Raw genomic sequence first — 21,611 nt, 5'->3', positions numbered from 1 at the left:
TTCCCAACTAGCTACAGGTCTACCTCTCTTTCTTTTTCCCTTTGGACCTGCCCATGTGGTCACCGTTTTTGTCCATCTCTTGTCACGTAGACGCGCCACATGTCCAGCCCACCTCCATTTTAGTGACCGAGCGTGGTCTAATCCATCTCTTGCCTTGGTTATATTTCTAATTTTGGTGTGCCTTATTTTTTGCATTTTTCTAATATTTAGCATACTGCGTTCTATACCCCGCTGACATGCAATTATTTTGTCCTTTGTTTTTTTGTTGAATTTCCATGTTTGGCAAGCATACGTGAGGCACGGTATTAGGCACGTGTTTAGAACTTTGGTTTTAATTTTGATCGGAATGCTGCTTTTGAATATGTCCTTCAAAGCCCAGTATTTGTTCCAGGTAAGCTGTGTCCTGCGTTCAACTTCTTGATCGTTACTATTGTGGTGTAAGCTAATTTGTTTACCCAGGTATATGTAGTTGTCTGTATATTTAAGAGGCTCGGTACCAACATATACTGCTCTCTTTTCACTGTTAGTCATCAACATTGTTTTGGACAAGTTCATTTCCAAACCTACTAGTTTACTGGCATTATTAAGTGATTGTATCATATATTGGATTTCTTGTCCTGTTTCAGATAAGAGAACCAAGTCATCTGCAAACCTTAGGTGACTTAGGTAGGCATCTTTAATCTTAATACCCCGGCCTTTCCAATTGAGTTGACTAATTATTGATTCCAGTGTTGCTAGAAACAGCAATGGTGAAAGAGGGTCGCCCTGTCTTACTCCTCTTTTTATCGGGAACCAAGGCCCAGCTGTCTCTAGTTTGATTCTGCTCTTGCTGTTATTGTATATAGCCTTGATTACAGAAATGTATTCTTTTTCTATCCCTTGTGTTGTTAGGCTTTCCCATATGCTTTTATGTGACACGCAATCAAATGCTTTACTGTAATCAATGTATGCAATATAGAGTGGTCTTTTTTTGTCGCGGTATTTCTCAATCAGAAGTTCCAATGTGTGTATGTGGTCGATCGTTGAGTATCCTTTTCTAAACCCAGCTTGCTCGAAAGGTTGACGCGCTTCTAATGTTGAGTATATTCTGTTATTTATTATTGATGAGAAGAGCTTGTAGATGCTAGGTAGCAGGCTTATTGGTCTGTAGTTACCTATATCATTGGGGTCACCTTTTTTGTAGATAAGGATAATGTCAGATTCTGACCACTGGGTGGGTGTTCTCCACTTTCAAGAATGAGGTTAAACAGGTCGGTCAGGTGAATTATAAGAGTTGCGGAATCGGTTTTTAGTATCTCATTCGTGATGCCATCAGAGCCTGGGCTTTTCTCTTGTTTAAGGTTTTTTGTTGCTGTTAGGACTTCGCTTATTTCAATCAGAGGTATAAGTGGATTTCTATTGTTAGGAATTAGGTACTGATCTCTTCCAACCATGCTTGTTGTTTCTCTGGTGCTGTATAATTTTTTATAAAATTGTGTTGCTACAGTGATGATGTCTTTACGGTTGTTGTGTATATTTTTGCCCTGCTTCAAACCTTCGATCCATGTTTTATGTGTTCGCAGCTCTTTAAAAGCTTTCTTTGTGCCTCCGGTTTCAATTATGTGTTTTTCGGTAGTGTTATATCTGTGGTTTGAGTAATCATTCCTAATATACTTACTTATAAGCTTGGAAAGGGCAGAGATCTCATTTTTAGTTGCTTGTGATTTGGGTTTTGTCTTCTGGCATTCCTTCCGTCTCTCCATAAGCTGTAACGTGCGCTGTGACAGAATTTTATGTTCCTTATTTTTGTTTTGAATTGCTTGTAGGCTTCTGGTTATGGCTTTGACAATATAGTCATAATAGCTTTGGACTGTTTTATTTAACGGTGCTTTCAGTGTCTTATTTATGCATTCGTTGAATTTAGAGATATCGCCTTCGTTAGTTATTATTTTATTTTGATGGTTATTGTATTTTTTTCGGCTTTTCTTTGACTGTACATGTAATATCGTTACTCTGACGGGCCTATGGTCTGAGGGGAAGTTTATATTCAGTACTTCTATATTTTGAAATAACTGGGGACGGTTTGATAGAACAAGATCGATTTCATTTTTGTATTTTTTATCAGGTGAAAGCCATGTCCATCTGCGTTTTAATTTTTTCTTATAAAATGTATTTACTATTGACAGCTTGTTTTCCATAGCAAATTCTATCAATCGCTGTCCCCTCTTATTCCTCTCGCCATATCCGTATAAGTATACATACTGTTAATTAAATATTTTTTTCAAAAAACTTCATTTTTCGGTGTTATAATATTGTAACCGAAACAAATAAAATAGTATTTAGAACTTTGGTATGTTTCTTGATGCGGTCTTATCCCAAAAACAACTTATTTGATTTTAATGCGGTTTCGTTGATATATTGTTGCAAGCTCCCCATAAGATTTAGTGTTTGATTCCAATTTCCGATCAATTCAATACAAAAAAAATAACGGGTCTAGTCGCGGCCTCCCAATTGTAACCTCTGAATATATTTGTTGCACAATTTTGCATGTATTTTATAAATATCTAATAATATGTATACTGAAACTAACCAAAAATTTAAGGGAGTGACAATGAGTTTCTTGTTACTTCTTCTAATTAAAGCTCGAGTTTTCCGATGTCGTAAATGGCAGAATTTTTAACTTTAACTACATTCATAGGTGTTTTTTATGAGCAAAAAAAATGTTATTAGGGAATATAGAACTTACAACTTTTATACCATACATAACCCACTGAAAATATACTCTCACAAATAAAAATATATACAGTTGCATTACGAAATTTAAACGAACTTTCAAATAGGATTGACTTGTTTGCTTGCTCACTGAACGAGTTTAAAATTGGGGTAGTTGGTGTATATTCTAGTAATAGTAATTGTCTAGTATAGTAGGTATAGATTGTTTGTAGTAGCTCTAAGATTTATGTTTATATTAATTAAAATACTTAAATTTAAGTTAAGGCTCTATCGCAATAGATCATAAGGATAGGGGCTTTATTGGTTAAATAAATGAATATACGCCTCCGAAACTACGGTCTAGAGCTAGTAATACATGAACCTACACATGAGACTCTACACATAGTAGATAGTGCATTAACAAAAGGTTACATGAAGTAAAATAATCCACAATCGACCGACGATGCGCTTGAATGCGTCTTAATAATAAAATCCATCATTACTTTCCTTCAATACAAAATACCACGAACCTACTAAAATTTCAAGTTGAATGGTGCAACTAACATTTTGTATCAAAATGCCTTCCTTACCTAGTTCCAAGAAAACACACCCAACTTTTGAAACACGATTGAAACTCGAAAGCGGCTCGAATCGATTTCATACACCGTTAATTATTCTTTACAATAGGCTTAAAGCTTTGCTAATAATTGCATTGAGACTCTCCATTGTTAATACCTCCCAGATAGTTAAATTTACCGTGTCTCGAATATTATGCGCATTCGTTTGGTCTTTGGTCTTTTATAACAAAAAACGTGTGTGTGTTTTATGCGTCTTATGTACGGACACAGAAATATTTCTTTGACGTAATAAAACAAAAATTAAAAGATTTGTTATGTTTTTAAAGTGATAACCCTCACTCCTACGATTAATACACAAATAAAATTTAAAAACAAAATTTTCTCTGCCAACTAAGCTAACCGAGAGTTGAACAAAGCATACAAGATTTTATGACGATACGTCACTCGAACGGTATTTAAACAAAAACTCTTAATAAACTTTATTCCTCGTGCTGTTTTACGTTTGTAGAAAGATTAGTATTGTAATAAAGAAGATATTAAATACAACCAATGAAAACGTATAATTTAGTTTAATAACGTTTATTTAAATATCATAACATTATATTTAAACAATTGGAAAGAAGTATTTTTTTATTTTCCAATATATACATATTGAAACTTACTTAACTCTCGTCCATTGAAGTGGTTCAGTAGACATATAAATTGCAAGAGACTTATGGTAGCTAAAATATGACATAACTGGTCTAGTTGACCTGTTAACGTTAGTGTGTCGGTGATCGCAAAAATTATAACTTCAATAACATAAATATTTTATTATATTATTTTTGCGACTAATTCGCATTTTTGATCAGTCACCAGACTTATTTAAATTAACTGCAAAACATATACAAAAACAATTATAAATCAAATCTCTTCTAGCTGTCTTTCAAACATATCATAAATCCTAATATTTTATTATATTTACAGAAAAAATATTAAATTATTACTTTATTTAATGCACATATATATATATATATATGTACCTACAACTAAAATTTCCAATCGACAATCTAAAACTATCTACATTTAGCTATAGTAATTTTAACAATTTGTTATGTTTTAAAGTGATAACTTTTCCTTCTGGGATTAATTACACAAATAAAACTGAAAACAAAATTTTATGAACGATGCGGGACTCGATCCCACGACCTTTCGCGTAACATGCGAGCGCTCTTTCGAATTCAGCCAACCGTTCGAGTGACGTATCGTTAATAAAATCTTGTTCGCTTTGTTCAACTCTCAGGTTGTGGCTTCATCTACAGGATCTACTTTACAGTTGATAACCTGCTCAACCCCAATATTTGCATATTAGGAAATTAACTTGAGACGTCGCTCTTGCAAATCTAAACAATTTGTTATGTTTTTTAAGTGATAACCTAACCTAACAACCTCAGAGTTGAACAAAGCATACAAATTTTTATAAACGATACGTCACTTGAACGGTTGGCTCAGTTGAAAAGAGCGCTCGCACGGAACGCGAGACGTCGCGGGTTCGAGTCCCGCTTCGTTCATAAAAGTTTGTTTTCAATTTATTTATCGTGATGTTATAATATTAACAAAGCTTATTGATTCGTACTAGAGGAATAAAAATTACAAAAACAAGAATCGAAACGTAATCGAGAACATATAGTAACTTTTTAAGTGTGACGAAATATTGAATGGTTGCAGACAGCCTGCTCCTTTATGGTGTCTCCACGCGTGAAACTACTGTACCTGAGTACCCTCTGTTATAGGTAAATACTAGTTCCTTCTATTCCAAATAAATATAAAGACTAATAAATGGCTGCCCGCGACGTCATCTGCGTGGACGCATTAAAAGTATAAAGCAACAAAAATACTATGTATGTTCGCATCGTGACAATATATACCTTTATGTTGGTCCCGACTAAAAATTTTAATTAAATCTCTTCGATAGTTTTTGCGTTTTGCCGGGAAATACATCTATATTAACAGACAAACGGACAAACAGACAAAAATTATATAAGTACTTTTGATTCGGTATTGATTGTAGTACTCACAATAAATATTCGCGTAAAAGAATACTCAATGTATAGTTTTTATTTGTGTCGATTTTACCATAGTATGTATAGATAATTCATTAGGATGGATTTACTAAAAAAATATGTTGAAATACTCGGACGAGTAAACTAAGATGGACTCCGTGTCACCTTACATAGCAGTGAGGCACCAAAACAAGCCGATAAACGTGTAAATACATAGCCCCACGCATACACTTACACTAATACAAGCCGATCGGCAGCCATTATGAGATTCCAGCCAGCCATCGATTGTGACAGACCAGTTCGCATCGCAATAAAATATTTTAATAAAAATGCTGTCGTGTGTTGTGAAAAAGTGTAAAAATAAAACTATAAAAATATTTGTGGATATATAATTATTTAAGGCAGAAAAAATTTAGTATCTGGTATACCCTGTAACCGCACACACACTAGCATAAAGGTGCTTCACTTGCTAATATCACGGCGCGGAGTCCTTCTTTTTTTACTAGTCGGTGTTGAAATAATACCACGGATTCTACGGGAACATGTTCGACCTTAAAAATAAAGTTGGTATAAAGTTATACCTGAGAATAAACCAAGAATAATTATGCAAACACGGAAAACATTAAACGTCCGAATTAACCAATCATAAGCGAAATGCCTATTTGTTAACATCTTGCATATACTTAGTTTATTTAGTTATAACTTTATACCAAGTTTATTAGTTATAACTTTATACCAAGTTTATTGTAAGGTCGATTATGTCTGACTCGTTTAATACCAATGACGTTCTATTCACATATAAGAATATATGATTCGCAGTCTGATAGCGGAATGGCAAATGTAATTTGTATGCTTTATGACAATTTAAACACACTTTTCTCCTTAGTCGTGTGTCAACTGTCACTGTCCGAATCAAACCTGAACTGAATAAATGTTTTACATTGCTGCTTATTAAACAAGAATATTTTAAACAACTGGAGTAAATGCGGCAATGTATATTATGGTTTAATTGGTGGCATGTTCCATATATCCGCTATGTTGTGATTACGATGATAGTGCAGTGGAAAAAATAACAAAAGTTTATTTTTTGAGAGGACAACGCAAAGATAGAGCAGTTAATAAAACACTGTTTTTCATATGTTACTCCAGAGCACGTAATAAATGTAGAAAATAAATATAAAGAAAGGTATAGGATATCAAATACTACATTGGAACCGTTTATATGAAGCTCGGATGATATTTGTGGTTCATTATCTGGAATTAAATATTTGGTATCTGATTTTGATTATGAAACCAATTAAATTAATATTCATAAAATTATATTTATTATTTCGTTTTTTGATTAAAAAATATTATCTACCTTTTCTTTACCTTATCAATGAATAAAGTACGTATATTACAAGGTAAGAAAACTCAGAAGTGATCAAAGTATCAAAACTATTTTCCACATAATTTTCAGTGTTGCGAGCCCATTTTTTTTTTAATTTCCAACTTATTTCGACTGCCATGACTCGCTGGCCAGACTCTGTCTTATCTCTTTAATTTTATAATGCAACTATGATAACATTTTGCTGACATACAAATTAGCTCACATACCGTTAACATACCAGGAAGATAAACATTTACATTGTCACCGACATCCGGTGAAGAAACCCTCATTTTATCGGTATTTTGAACTCTATTACAATGCGGTTAAAGTTAAAATTTATAAGTTTTGTTTGTAATTTCAGCAGCTGAATAAGAACAGTGTGGGAGAATTTAAGATTTATTCAGCGAAAGCTTGGAGAAGACATTCAGTAGTTTTTTTTAACTAATTCTAGTCATAAATGGTATATGATGACTAAATTTATTTAATTATTATAAACGATTCCATTCTCCAAGATAAATTTAAAATAATGGAATTCAATACATATTAGTTATAACACACAAGTGCTGACCCGGCAAACGATCTTTTGCAATTTAAATTAAGTATCGCCCGCTCATTGTATCAATTTTCATATGTAATGAAATGTTATTGACTGAATTATTTGTATTGCAAATATATAGGTTTATCTAATTCAAAAAAATATAGGTTGTGTAAAAGTTATCAACAACATGATATGTTGGCGATTACTTATACATTATTTCAACTAGACGCTTGTATAAGTATAATCCCGATCGGTTCAGTAGTTTTCGCAGTATAACCGGACAAAAAAGGCTCTCCATTTATTCGTTTAGAATATAATAATAACACATAAATAATTATAACGAGGGATACCTCGATGACAACCGACAGTGCCATGTGCAGGATTTGCATGGAGGCAGAAGAGACTGTCACAAACATTATCCTGGAGTGAGAACTACATGTCGCGCGTGGCATTGTCCTACTTATCTCACATAATGCGTATACGATTGTTTTTCCGACCTGGATGAAAAGCTCGCTTTTAGCCCCTGGTACGAGAGGCAAAAATCGTCTTGTCGGGAGAGAATCGTCCACTTTTGTCCTTCGTACCAGGGACTAAAAGACAGCTTTTCATCGAGGTGGGAAAAAATATTTTTGATTAAATTTGATTTGATTAGACTTTTCACTAAATCCATTCAATTTCAGTAATAAGATATACACAGAACTAATGTTGCAAAATACGTCAGCTGTAACTACAGGTACACTGCTACAAGAATTTAGGTGACGCAAACTCACGAGATCTTATCCATTCAAAAAGTGTCTAACTATATTTATATTTTAATTATTTATTTATCGCGTGCATGTCGGTGACGTGAACCTATAAGATTTTTTCAACATTTTTCCCCTGCCAAAAGGAGTCCAACGCGGCTACAGAAGATTTCACTTCAAAAACACAAGAAACGATTCCCTCCTGTTTTTGAAGTCGGTTAAAGATATGCAAATAATATCTTCCTTTCGATATTATACATATGATAAAACTACAATCGAGCAATGGGTAAGCTACATAGAATGTTGTTTTGTAGTTCCAATATGGCGGCCAAAAGATGTCCCTCATAATATCTAAGCAATATAGCTTCCACCTCCATCGGATGGCGTTTTATGGGTTTTAAGGTTTATCAATAAAGTTTATTATGGGCATAACTTGTTTTATGTCATACTTAGCTGTGGTTATTGCCTTGCCGCAAGTATTATATTATAATTAAGTATTTTTTTTCTACTTCGTAGCGTTAGCGTACATTTGGTAAGTGTAGGTACCTCAGAACTTCTTAGTTGTCCTTCCTTCTTAGCAGTTTTAGGTTTTAAAAACTTTACATAATAATTTTCAGTTCCTCTTAAGGCCAGCTGTAGCATAGCAGTAGGCTATAAATCAAATTAAATCAAAATCACTTCATTCATGTATGTAAATGAAATGACACTTATGAATTTTAATTTTTTTTTCTTTTCTTTTACATTTATCACCACTACAGATAAGGTGAGCCTTAAAGAGAAAATGCGGCCCAGTGCGAGTCGGACTCGCCCATGTAGGGAATACAAGCGTTCTTCTTGTTCGTTGTAACTTTGATCGATGTTTTAATAATAGTTTATTTAAAAAAATACTACTTACTAGATCTCGTTCAAACCAGTTTCTGTGGGAGTTTGCATGGTAATGTACATCATAATTTTATTTTTCAGTTTTATTATTTAATTTAGAAGTTTACAAGGGGGGACATACATTTTACCACTTTGGAAGAATCTCTCGCGCAAACTATTCAGTTTGGAAAAAAATGTTATTACAAACCTCAACATCATTTTTAAAGACCTACGTATGGGTTGCATGAAGAAGATTTTTTGAGTTTCAGTTCTAGTATAGGTTATACCCAAAATTTATTGTTTTTTTTTCTATTTTTGTAACATAAATCTTAATGCGGTTTACATAATACATCTACTTACCAAGTTTCAACTGTTTAGATCTTATAGTTTCGGAAAAATTGGCTGCATCATACGGACGGACAGACAGACATATCTATATATTTAAATAATATACTATTCCTCATAAACCTTTTCTTATGGATGAAGATCGTACTCGTAAAACGCCGAACACATATGAATTCGAAAACCGTAAGCTCATTGGTATCTACATGGCGGACAAGAATCGAACGATTCTACCTATTGAGTCACCGACACCATACCTGGCTATCATTTACAAAAATAAAAAACAATTGTGTGATTATATGAATGCACGATGCAATTGAAACATTAATTAATTGTTTCACAAAATAACATTAATATCAGCATAATAATCGAAAGAGGAAAAACTTTAGATGACTCGGCCAACTTGACTTGAAAGCAGTAGTTGAAATAAATGAATCAACTTGATCCCTATTCTGCGGCTTGCTGTAATGCGACATGCGATGGACTGACGAAAACATTTGAGGCGATGTTATAAAAGTTTCATTTTAATAATTGTTCAAATCCAACAAGTGGATCCATAGATTAGCGCGTTCAAACAAAATCTCAGCCTATAAAAATTAAATTTGTAGCCATTTATGAACAATGCGGGATTCCTCATTTTAAAATAACAAATTAGATTTAGATTTAAAAGAGCGACATCTGCGAGTCAATTTCCTAGTTTGCAATAATTGAAGTTGTGCAGTATATCAACTGTAAAGTAGATCTTATAGACGGAGCCACATCCTAGAGTTGAATAAGACATACCATGATTTTCGTTCGATGCGTCACTCGAACGATTGGCTCAATTGGTAAAGCTCTCAGAACCCTACTGGCGCGGGTTCGAGTCCCGCATGGTTCTTAAATTTCGGTTACAAATAAAATTTGTATAATAATTAATCCCAGAAGTGCGGGGATATCACTTTAAAATAAGAAATTGTTTAAAATCGCAGCTTTAAAAGGCACAAAAAGGCATTTATTTTCTCAAAATGATTTCATTAGAATTCTTTTTGATGTCATTTCTAATATATTAGATACTACAACTTTATAATAATAACATTAGTAATTTTAATGCTGGTTATCCCATCAGTAATTACACCGGTTTATGGCCAGAGCACGGAAGAGAGATATCAAGTGTCATGGTGGTCAGACCATCAATATTACGACCACCAATGTAACGTGACATAACTAATAGTTTCCGAACAACTGCACCCAAGCTACGTACACCAAGAGGATTCAATATAAATTAATAATAAAATTATAGACTAGCTTAGTCTAGCGTGATATTATGTGGCATTCATGGTGTCAGTACCATAACCTTAGTATAAGTATACTTACGGCCGTTCCCAATATACTATCTACAGATAGAGATAAATGACTACCTACTATTGTCGGTAATTAGCTGTCAATAATCTGAAGCTGTCCCAATATACTCGATAACTCATTCTTATCGCCTTATATTCGGACGCGTGAATTGCATTTTCCATACAAACTGCTATTGCTGGTAAGCTATACGTCTTCCCATTGACAGACAGCGTGTATGGATAAGGTGAGTTACCGTCGATAATCTTATTGGGACAGAAAAGTCAACGGTAGTTACGATTTTTATGAAAAGCTCGCTTTTAGCCCCTGGTACGAGAGGCAAAAATCGTCTTGTCGGGAGAGAATCGTCCACTTTTGTCCTTCGTACCAGGGACTAAAAGACAGCTTTTCATCGAGGTGGGAAAAAAATATTTTTGATTAAATTTGATTTGATTAGACTTTTCACTAAATCCATTCAATTTCAGTAATAAGATATACACAGAACTAATGTTGCAAAATACGTCAGCTGTAACTACAGGTACACTGCTACAAGCATTTCGGTGACGCAAACTCACGAGATCTTATCCATTCAAAAAGTGTTTAACTATATTTATATTTTAATTATTTATTTATCGCGTGCATGTCGGTGACGTGAACCTATAAGATTTTTTCAACATTTTTCCCCTGCCAAAAGGAGTCCAACGCGGCTACAGAAGATTTCACTTCAAAAACACAAGAAACGATTCCCTCCTGTTTTTGTAGTCGGTTAAAGATATGCAAATAATATCTTCCTTTCGATATTATACATATGATAAAACTACAATCGAGCAATGGGTAAGCTACATAGAATGTTGTTTTGTAGTTCCAATATGGCGGCCAAAAGATGTCCCTCATAATATCTAAGCAATATAGCTTCCACCTCCATCGGATGGCGTTTTATGGGTTTTAAGGTTTATCAATAAAGTTTATTATGGGCATAACTTGTTTTATGTCATACTTAGCTGTGGTTATTGCCTTGCCGCAAGTATTATATTATAATTAAGTATTTTTTTTCTACTTCGTAGCGTTAGCGTACATTTGGTAAGTGTAGGTACCTCAGAACTTCTTAGTTGTCCTTCCTTCTTAGCAGTTTTAGGTTTTAAAAACTTTTCATAATAATTTTCAGTTCCTCTTAAGGCCAGCTGTAGCATAGCAGTAGGCTATAAATCAAATTAAATCAAAATCACTTCATTCATGTATGTAAATGAAATGACACTTATGAATTTTAATTTTTTTTTCTTTTCTTTTACATTTATCACCACTACAGATAAGGTGAGCCTTAAAGAGAAAATGCGGCCCAGTGCGAGTCGGACTCGCCCATGTAGGGAATACAAGCGTTCTTCTTGTTCGTTGTAACTTTGATCGATGTTTTAATAATAGTTTATTTAAAAAAATACTACTTACTAGATCTCGTTCAAACCAGTTTCTGTGGGAGTTTGCATGGTAATGTACATCATAATTTTATTTTTCAGTTTTATTATTTAATTTAGAAGTTTACAAGGGGGGACATACATTTTACCACTTTGGAAGAATCTCTCGCGCAAACTATTCAGTTTGGAAAAAAATGTTAATATAAACCTCAACATCATTTTTAAAGACCTACGTATGGGTTGCATGAAGAAGATTTTTTGAGTTTCAGTTCTAGTATAGGTTATACCCAAAATTTATTGTTTTTTTTTTCTATTTTTGTAACATAAATCTTAATGCGATTTACATAATACATCTACTTACCAAGTTTCAACTGTTTAGATCTTATAGTTTCGGAAAAATTGGCTGCATCATACGGACGGACAGACAGACATATCTATATATTTAAATAATATACTATTCCTCATAAACCTTTTCTTATGGATGAAGATCGTACTCGTAAAACGCCGAACACATATGAATTCGAAAACCGTAAGCTCATTGGTATCTACATGGCGGACAAGAATCGAACGATTCTACCTATTGAGTCACCGACACCATACCTGGCTATCATTTACAAAAATAAAAAACAATTGTGTGATTATATGAATGCACGATGCAATTGAAACATTAATTAATTGTTTCACAAAATAACATTAATATCAGCATAATAATCGAAAGAGGAAAAACTTTAGATGACTCGGCCAACTTGACTTGAAAGCAGTAGTTGAAATAAATGAATCAACTTGATCCCTATTCTGCGGCTTGCTGTAATGCGACATGCGATGGACTGACGAAAACATTTGAGGCGATGTTATAAAAGTTTCATTTTAATAATTGTTCAAATCCAACAAGTGGATCCATAGATTAGCGCGTTCAAACAAAATCTCAGCCTATAAAAATTAAATTTGTAGCCATTTATGAACAATGCGGGATTCCTCATTTTAAAATAACAAATTAGATTTAGATTTAAAAGAGCGACATCTGCGAGTCAATTTCCTAGTTTGCAATAATTGAAGTTGTGCAGTATATCAACTGTAAAGTAGATCTTATAGACGGAGCCACATCCTAGAGTTGAATAAGACATACCATGATTTTCGTTCGATGCGTCACTCGAACGATTGGCTCAATTGGTAAAGCTCTCAGAACCCTACTGGCGCGGGTTCGAGTCCCGCATGGTTCTTAAATTTCGGTTACAAATAAAATTTGTATAATAATTAATCCCAGAAGTGCGGGGATATCACTTTAAAATAAGAAATTGTTTAAAATCGCAGCTTTAAAAGGCACAAAAAGGCATTTATTTTCTCAAAATGATTTCATTAGAATTCTTTTTGATGTCATTTCTAATATATTAGATACTACAACTTTATAATAATAACATTAGTAATTTTAATGCTGGTTATCCCATCAGTAATTACACCGGTTTATGGCCAGAGCACGGAAGAGAGATATCAAGTGTCATGGTGGTCAGACCATCAATATTACGACCACCAATGTAACGTGACATAACTAATAGTTTCCGAACAACTGCACCCAAGCTACGTACACCAAGAGGATTCAATATAAATTAATAATAAAATTATAGACTAGCTTAGTCTAGCGTGATATTATGTGGCATTCATGGTGTCAGTACCATAACCTTAGTATAAGTATACTTACGGCCGTTCCCAATATACTATCTACAGATAGAGATAAATGACTACCTACTATTGTCGGTAATTAGCTGTCAATAATCTGAAGCTGTCCCAATATACTCGATAACTCATTCTTATCGCCTTATATTCGGACGCGTGAATTGCATTTTCCATACAAACTGCTATTGCTGGTAAGCTATACGTCTTCCCATTGACAGACAGCGTGTATGGATAAGGTGAGTTACCGTCGATAATCTTATTGGGACAGAAAAGTCAACGGTAGTTACGATTTTTATCTCAAGTAGGCCACCACCGGAGAAAGACTGAATATTAGGAACGGCCGCTAGTTTATGGTCCGTACCTCTTGTTAATAGTCTATTCATAGTTTTTGCGTTCAGATCAGACATGTATACAGATAAAACAAACTACTCTTAAAAAACCGACTTCAAAAACTCAAAGAATAAAATAACTTAATAGAGATTTAATTTAAAACACCTCTAATGCAAATCTTATACCTTTAATTTTAATAAAATACTATTATTTGTATGTGCTACCTATTGATAGGGTTTATGTCAGTGCTTGCCCGCTTGGATTGTTTGGTTCTAGACGAAGCTATTCCGCTGAAAGTCACGCGTGGCGAGTGTAGGTACCTGCTATTACATTTTAGCTTACATACATAAAAAAATAACGATCGAATTGAGAACCTCTTCCTTTTCGAAGTCGGCAAATCAGCAGACATAAAATTCTATTAAATTATTTTTTGGTTGTGATATTTTTTGTAAAGCACACAGCAAGTATTTTTTTGTCAATATTCAACTTTGTTCAAACTTTTATTCAACAGTTTAATTTTAAACTTTGATACTACTTTTAATATCATGTATCATATTCCATAGTTCCAGCGGTTTATTAAATTACTAGCTGACCCGGCAAACGTTGTTTGTCATATAAATTATTTTTAGAGTTAGACCGTTTCTTGGACATTGCAACATTATTTTATTTTTCTTAAATAAAAGATGTTTTTAAAGCAAACTTATTCCTAACTAACTAACTTAACTCCTTATTGCATCAGCTACCTGCCAATAAAAGCCCCGTCAAAATCAGTCCAGCCATTTCAGAGATTAGCCGGAACAAACAGACAGACAGAACGACAAAAAATGTAAAATGTTATTTTGGTGTATGTACCGTATATATTTAAAAAACGGTTATTTCAATATTACAAACACGCTCTCCAAATTTATTTATATGTATAGAAGAGTCTCATTTATACATTTAATAAAACTGTGACTTAGTTTAAGCATTTCACATTTCTTCTCAAGACAATTTATGCAAGCGTTGAAACCAAAGGTATTTGTTTGATTTATTTCTTTTATATTTAAATTAATAGAATTTAATAATATAACAATAAAATAAAAATAAATTATATGATTTAGAGATTTATTTATAATATAAAGGTACTTTTGATAACGGTCCTTAAAAGTGCTAGTTAGCTCATATATTGATTGTTATCACTTTAAAAAAATAGACACTTGACAATTACATAGAATGTATTGCAAGAAAAATTAAAAAGATTCAAAAGTATGTTACAGTAAACCACCTTCGATTATTTTGAAACCCTTAAGGCTCGGGACCGAGCCAACGGCCTTGAGGAATCGGGTGGAGCTAGGTTATCTCTCTCATACAAGATCACCATAGTCTTAATTCAGAATTAGAAGCATTTTTAATTTATTACAAAAATATTACAATTTTCTTTACAAAACAATGTCATGTTAAATAGTATTGGTATACAATTAATAAGTTTTCGTACAATTTAATGTAGATTTAATGATTAGCATGGCTCCAACTGTAAATGTTAGGGGTATTTTATAGTAATTTATTTCCCACTGTCTATAAAAATAGAAATGTAAAGAAAAAATTAATTTTCTTCTCATACTCTGTAGATATACGATTATTTTTTGTAAAAATATAAGATTTATATAAACCGTCAATAAATGGTTTCAATTATGCGTTATTTTGGCGATTTCTTGGGAAAGTGGCCTTAAAGTAACAGTATTCTGTTAAAAGTGTATCTGTCTGAGGCATCGAAAATCGAATGGACCTATTTTCATTTTTTGCTTATAAGCTGATGTACTGGGACTAGTTCTTAGCTCTAATGAACATTATTTAGTCGGACATCTGTAAATTTTAAATTAATTGTTATTTAGATGAATCATTATTCATATATCATACTAGCTGACCCGGCAAACGTTGTTTTGCCATATAAAGTATAATTCACGCGATAATTTTATAAGTAATAAAATATTGCCTATATTATAGCCTGTACATCATTTTGTTCTATTGTCAATAGTTTTTGCAGCGCACGCAAAAATAGGTTTTCGATTTTACACCTTGTGTTACAAAATAGCAATTTTATTACGGATCCCTAATTTTGAAAAAAAAACATAGCCTATAGCCTTCCTCGATAAATGGACTACCCAACACTGAAAGAATCATTCAAATCGGACCAGTAGTACCAGAGATTAGCGCGTTCAAACAAACAAACAAACAAACACTGCAGCTTTATAATATTAGTATAGATAGAATAATATATAAAAAAAAAATAATACGAAAAATAGGTTCAATAAGCTGAAATTAGGAATAGTTTGATTAACAAAAAAAATCATCCATGGAAAATTTACGAAAATTACATTTAAATTTTAACGACTTAATATCAATTCTCATAAATATTTTACCAACAGATATTGGTAAAAATTTAGTATAATTGTATTAATTCCTAATTTAATTATATATGTATATTATAATAATAGTGACACACTCTTACACAAATTATCTTGCCCCAAATTAGGCATTTAGCCTGTGTTATGGGTTTGCTGCAAGACAACGATATATTTAATACAATATACTTACTTAAACATACATTAATACATATAAACATCCATGACTCGGAAACAAACATTCATGATATTCATCATATAAATGCTTGCACCTACCGGCATTCGAACCCGGGACCTCTAGCTTAGTAGGTAGGATCGCTAACTACTCGGCCATACAGGTCGTCTATATATATAAATATTCAATCTTTACAATAAGTACTAAAAACACCTGTTTCTCGTAAAAGCTAGAAAATAATAAGTAAATATCATCTAAAACAGAGAAAAAATTATTGAATTTTTTAATGGATGATTGTAGTTTTTGACGTGCAATAAGTGATTTTAAATCCTATTTTGATTTAAAATATTTGAATTTGATAAAAGGGAAGCAACTGGGCCGTCTTTGTACGCATTTCCAGTGGCACAATAATCTTACAACTGTTATGCGGATTGCAAGTTAACGCTGACATATTATCGTTGTTGTATTATATATAGTTATATTATCAGAGGACAAACAGTTATATTAAATCGATAAATCGTCAATAAATAACAGGAATAGACAGTAGAGTTTCGCAAGACAGCAGATTTATTGTTAGATATGAGTTTCGCAAATGACTGCGTGACCTCTTTGCTCATGAGTTTTGCATATTATGGTCTGTGGAATAAAGCTCGTGATAAAGTCTCATGTATAAACATGCTTAAAACTGAGATGTCGCAGGAATAAAGCAATGTGCATCGAGTATACGATTGCCTGTGGCTGAAAAAAAAAACCTTTAAATAGTTATTGATAGTATTATATATCTTTTTTTTTATGACAATAAGGGACGTTAAACTGATGGTAAATGATACACCCTGCTCATAACAATTCAATTCTGTTAAGGATTATTGAAAAACCCGAAAATTCTGAGAGGCACTAAAAATGCGCTCGTCACCTTGTGACATGAGATGTTAAGTTTCATTTGCCCAGTTATTTCACTAACTACGGCGCCCTTCAGACCGAAACAGGCGCAGTTGTGGTACCCATAATCTAGCCGGCAACCTGTGCAAAAAGAAGCCTCTCACTCTAAGTGCTTTACTTCTTCAAAAACGCTCTTCAATTTTACGGAATCCATGACAAAGTAACGGAATTCTTCAATTCTTAGGAGCAAATTATCGATACTCGGCCGAATCTTTTTTATGCTATCCGGATATTTAAGTTATCTACCATAACATAGTTGTGGTCAAGTAATTGCCGTAGTGGAATATGATAATCTATGGCAGTCCATCAGGACTCACAGTAAGGGTGCTAACTGTCTGTAATCAAATTGCAAAGCGCTTACGTTCATTGCTGCATTGAAAAATTTAGTATATCTACACATATTTAGACAAATAGTTAGTGTACTTCAAATACACAAAAAATCATAAAATAAAATAAAATATCTAGTTAGGCTTATTGTAATTTTTGGAGTCTGTGTCATCCAAGATAGGTTTGGACGAGTAACTACATACATAGATAAAGGTGAGATGTGCTTGAGTCGTGAGGAGCCGAGAGGAGGCGAGAGGCGAGAGCAGGTCGTGGCGAAAGGATACCGATTCCAAAAATAACTTCAATCGTAACTAGAATTAGATTAATTAATTAGATTGTACAAAAATACGCAGTTATTTTTATACTTTTTAGTGCATATTATATTTATTGTGGTGGAATAGTGTTTTTGAAGTCGGTTGTTTTATTGTTAAAAATTTGTTTTTAAGTAGTAATTACTATAAATCAACGACAATCCATCATAATTCGAATCACTTACGCGAAACACTACCATTTCTCGGACAACGAAAGTCAAATCAATCATACGAACCCATCATTTAGCTGTTCGCTACACAAATTGATATTTACGAGGCTTATAATTACGTGTTTCATTTATCAATAAATCTGATCCATTTAATTACTAGATATTAAATACTTGATGTCGAATACCAGCGGAAATAATAAATAACTCCTGCTTAGGCTGGGTTTGGATGAACGTACGCTATTTGAACTGATTTTATGACATTCATAACTGTTACATTTATTCATAACCAAGTGACCCGGCAAACGTTATACACTAATGTTACGTTTACATATAAATTACTTTATTTTTTAAATAAAAGATTTTTTCTAAAACTGACGTAGCGTAAGTAACTCTGTATCATATCAGCTACCTGCCAATAAAAGTCCCGTCAAAATCGGTCCAGCCGTTTCAGAGATTAGCCGGAACAAACAGACAGATAGACAAAAATTGTAAAAAATGTTATTTTGGTGTATACCGTATACGTTATGTAGTAAAAAAACGGTTATTTCAATATAACAAAGAGACACTCCAATTTTATTTATATGTATAGATTATTAATAGTTAATATCAACTAGTTTCTCTTTGATTTTTAGATCAATATCATCACTGTCTCTCTGTTTTGGTTATTTGATATTATTGTATAATATAACCTGGATAATAATACTAATAGATATAAATAATAATAATAAATAGATAATAAACATCTTAACTTTTGACTCTCAATGTATTCTTGATAATGTAATATAATATGTACATAGGCACATAAGTGAATTTGATAGAACTTGTCATAACCAGTTAACACCAGGAACAAAACATAAACTTATAATGCTACTTGGCTAAGTCAAGTTAGTGAGTCTTTTGTAAATTATGCTTTTACAACAAGATTTTAAGACAAGAAAAAATTGTTAAGAAACGTTTGTATGGTAAAGGTTACTATAACATAAATGACTTTCTTAATGATAACACAGATTGGGAATGGAGCGACCGCCCTCAGGATATTAAGTAATAAATTTTATTGTACATTGATATTACATTTATGAAAAAAAAGAAGCATGTTGAGTTTCTTCTCAGGTCTGAGCCTGATATTTTCGAATGGGTGATAATTTTTGATTCAAATGTTTTGAGTTTCGAGACTGAGTCTCGTGCCAGAGTTTGGCAAGTCAATATCTCCTGAGGATGCCTCGTGTAGAGGCGAAACACGTGTCGAATTGTTTTAAGATGAATATTGGCACAGTTAACACTTAAGAAAACTTAAAACATATAAATAATTATGGATTTCCGCAAAATAACGCCCACTTCAATAAATTATCTGATAGTTTTTGACTTTTATTAAGTGATATCATATGATATCTAAATATGAATAAAAATGTTCGAATTTGAAAGAAAAAAACTAAAGTTGGTCTTAATTTTAAGCAGGGAATACCCGCTTTAACTACAAAGCTCTCCACAGCTGTCAAATTATGATGGATGCTCCACAAAGTGATCGAATTTCATAAATCGTTGTGTATTCGATTTAGCCTCTGATTAAATAGTTCCTTTTGTTGTACTTGTTTGGTAAACTAACCCTTGTCAAATATTATACAATGCATAGAACCCTATCGAGTATACATTTGCGTGTGGCCGAAAAATTTATTTATAATTAATTATTAATAGTATTTATATAAGTTATCAATATCTTATATGTCTTCATAGATATTTAATATTTGAAGTTTTATTGTACACACGAGATGGCAATGAAAAGGGTTATTAATTAAATATTTCTGGCATTAAATTCGTGGGTCCCTTTTTTTTTAATGAAAATTAGGGATGAGATGAGCAGTACGCTCAGCTGATGGTAATTGATACGCCACACCCAGTGCAATGCAGTGCCGCTCAGGATTCTTGAAAAACCCAATTCTGAGCGGCAGTCTAATTTGCCCAGTAATTTCACTAGCTTCGGCGCACTTCAGACCGAAAGAAAGAAAATTTTTCGAAATACAAGGCAGAAATAGGCGCCGTTGTAGTACCCATAATCTAGCCGGCTTCCTGTGCAAAGGAGCCTCCCACTGGTAAACCGAACCGCTAAACCGCTTTATTTATCAGTGTAAATATAGTATGCATTTGTGTGGTTAAATACAATATTCATTTATTGCGCTATCGGACACAAAAATGTCAATTTAAAAAAATAAATAAAATTCTAAGTTCTGAAGAACTATTACAATTATTTTACCTTGAATAGTTTGTTTCTCAGAAATATCAAGTTTCATAAAAAATTTCAACGACAGATATTTCGATCAGGTCACGTGTCCTGACGCGAGTTTAACATTTTATACCCATCCTAAGAAAAGAGCTCAACGCCGCTAAAGAGGTTTTCACTTCAATAACAAATTGTTAATTTATTAAATTATAATTGACGCGGTGTATTCAGGATCGTATCATAAGATACATAATAGCTTTAAGGGTAAATGTATACACTTTTATAATAAAGTCCCAGCCACTGTTCAGGCAATATCTATATATAAATTTAAATATTTTATTAAAAATGGCTCTGCCGTAACTCCCACTACTCCACAGCTGAATATCTAAGGGGTACCGCTTCGGAAACAAATGGCGCTCTGAGAGAGAAGAAGCGGCGCAAGAAACTCTCCCAGCATTCTTTGTTTTTGCGCTCTTTTCAATAAAAATATACAATATTGTACAGTCATTCCTATCGCAATAAAATAATCATAATCTAGTCCCAGGCTGTCCGATCACTTAGATATTCAGCTGTGTAGCAATAGGATTTACGACAGAGCCAGCCAGAGACAAGCAATCCCTTATTTCTAGTGTTATAGCTAGCAGTGTCTAGTATATAACAAAAGGACGTTGAAAGAGCTGATACATAATCCTTACAGAACAAGTCGAGAACTTATTAATTTTCCATAATTGCATGAGCCCATATGTAAGTAATTATATGCTGTGGTTTACAAATGACGTACAGTAATTAACCTTTACGAGTTACGTATACCACCTCTTTTACGAACGCAAAAAACCATTGGTGATTCTTGTTTAATTTGTTTTCAAAATTAGCGCAAGAGCTGTTGTTGCCTTTTCGAAAAGATTATAAGAATGTTCTTGCAACATTTTAATGGGCTTTATATTAAATTCGCCTGTATTAATGTTCAAAACAAATGTATTATGAAATTCAACGAAATTGTTAAAAAGTCTTTATGTGGTAAAGGTTACGGTTACATAAATGATTTTCTTAATGATACGTACCACAGATTGCGATCGCTCTCAGGCTATTTGAGTTATAAATGTAATTGTATTGAAATTTTATATATATATATAGAAAAATCAGGAAGCCCGCTGAGTTTCTTGCACCCATTCTTCTCAGGTCTAAGGCATAAATTTCCGAAT

General features: G+C 33.1%; 1 protein-coding gene and 1 long non-coding RNA gene across 2 annotated transcripts in view; both read right to left on the bottom strand.

Moving 5' to 3' along the window:
* The window catches only part of LOC126978910 (protein Wnt-1-like), a 136,633-nt gene that overhangs the window by 38,584 nt on the left and 76,438 nt on the right, over positions 1-21,611 (bottom strand). The window lies entirely within an intron of this gene.
* Positions 1-21,611, bottom strand: part of LOC126979049 (uncharacterized) — a 67,572-nt gene that overhangs the window by 267 nt on the left and 45,694 nt on the right. The window lies entirely within an intron of this gene.

Source organism: Leptidea sinapis, chromosome 3 (assembly GCF_905404315.1).
Source record: "Leptidea sinapis chromosome 3, ilLepSina1.1, whole genome shotgun sequence".
In the NCBI taxonomy this organism is placed as follows: Eukaryota; Metazoa; Arthropoda; class Insecta; order Lepidoptera; family Pieridae; genus Leptidea; species Leptidea sinapis.
The sequence above is the reverse complement of the archived record's forward strand: the minus strand, read 5'-3'. Positions and strand labels throughout refer to the sequence as shown.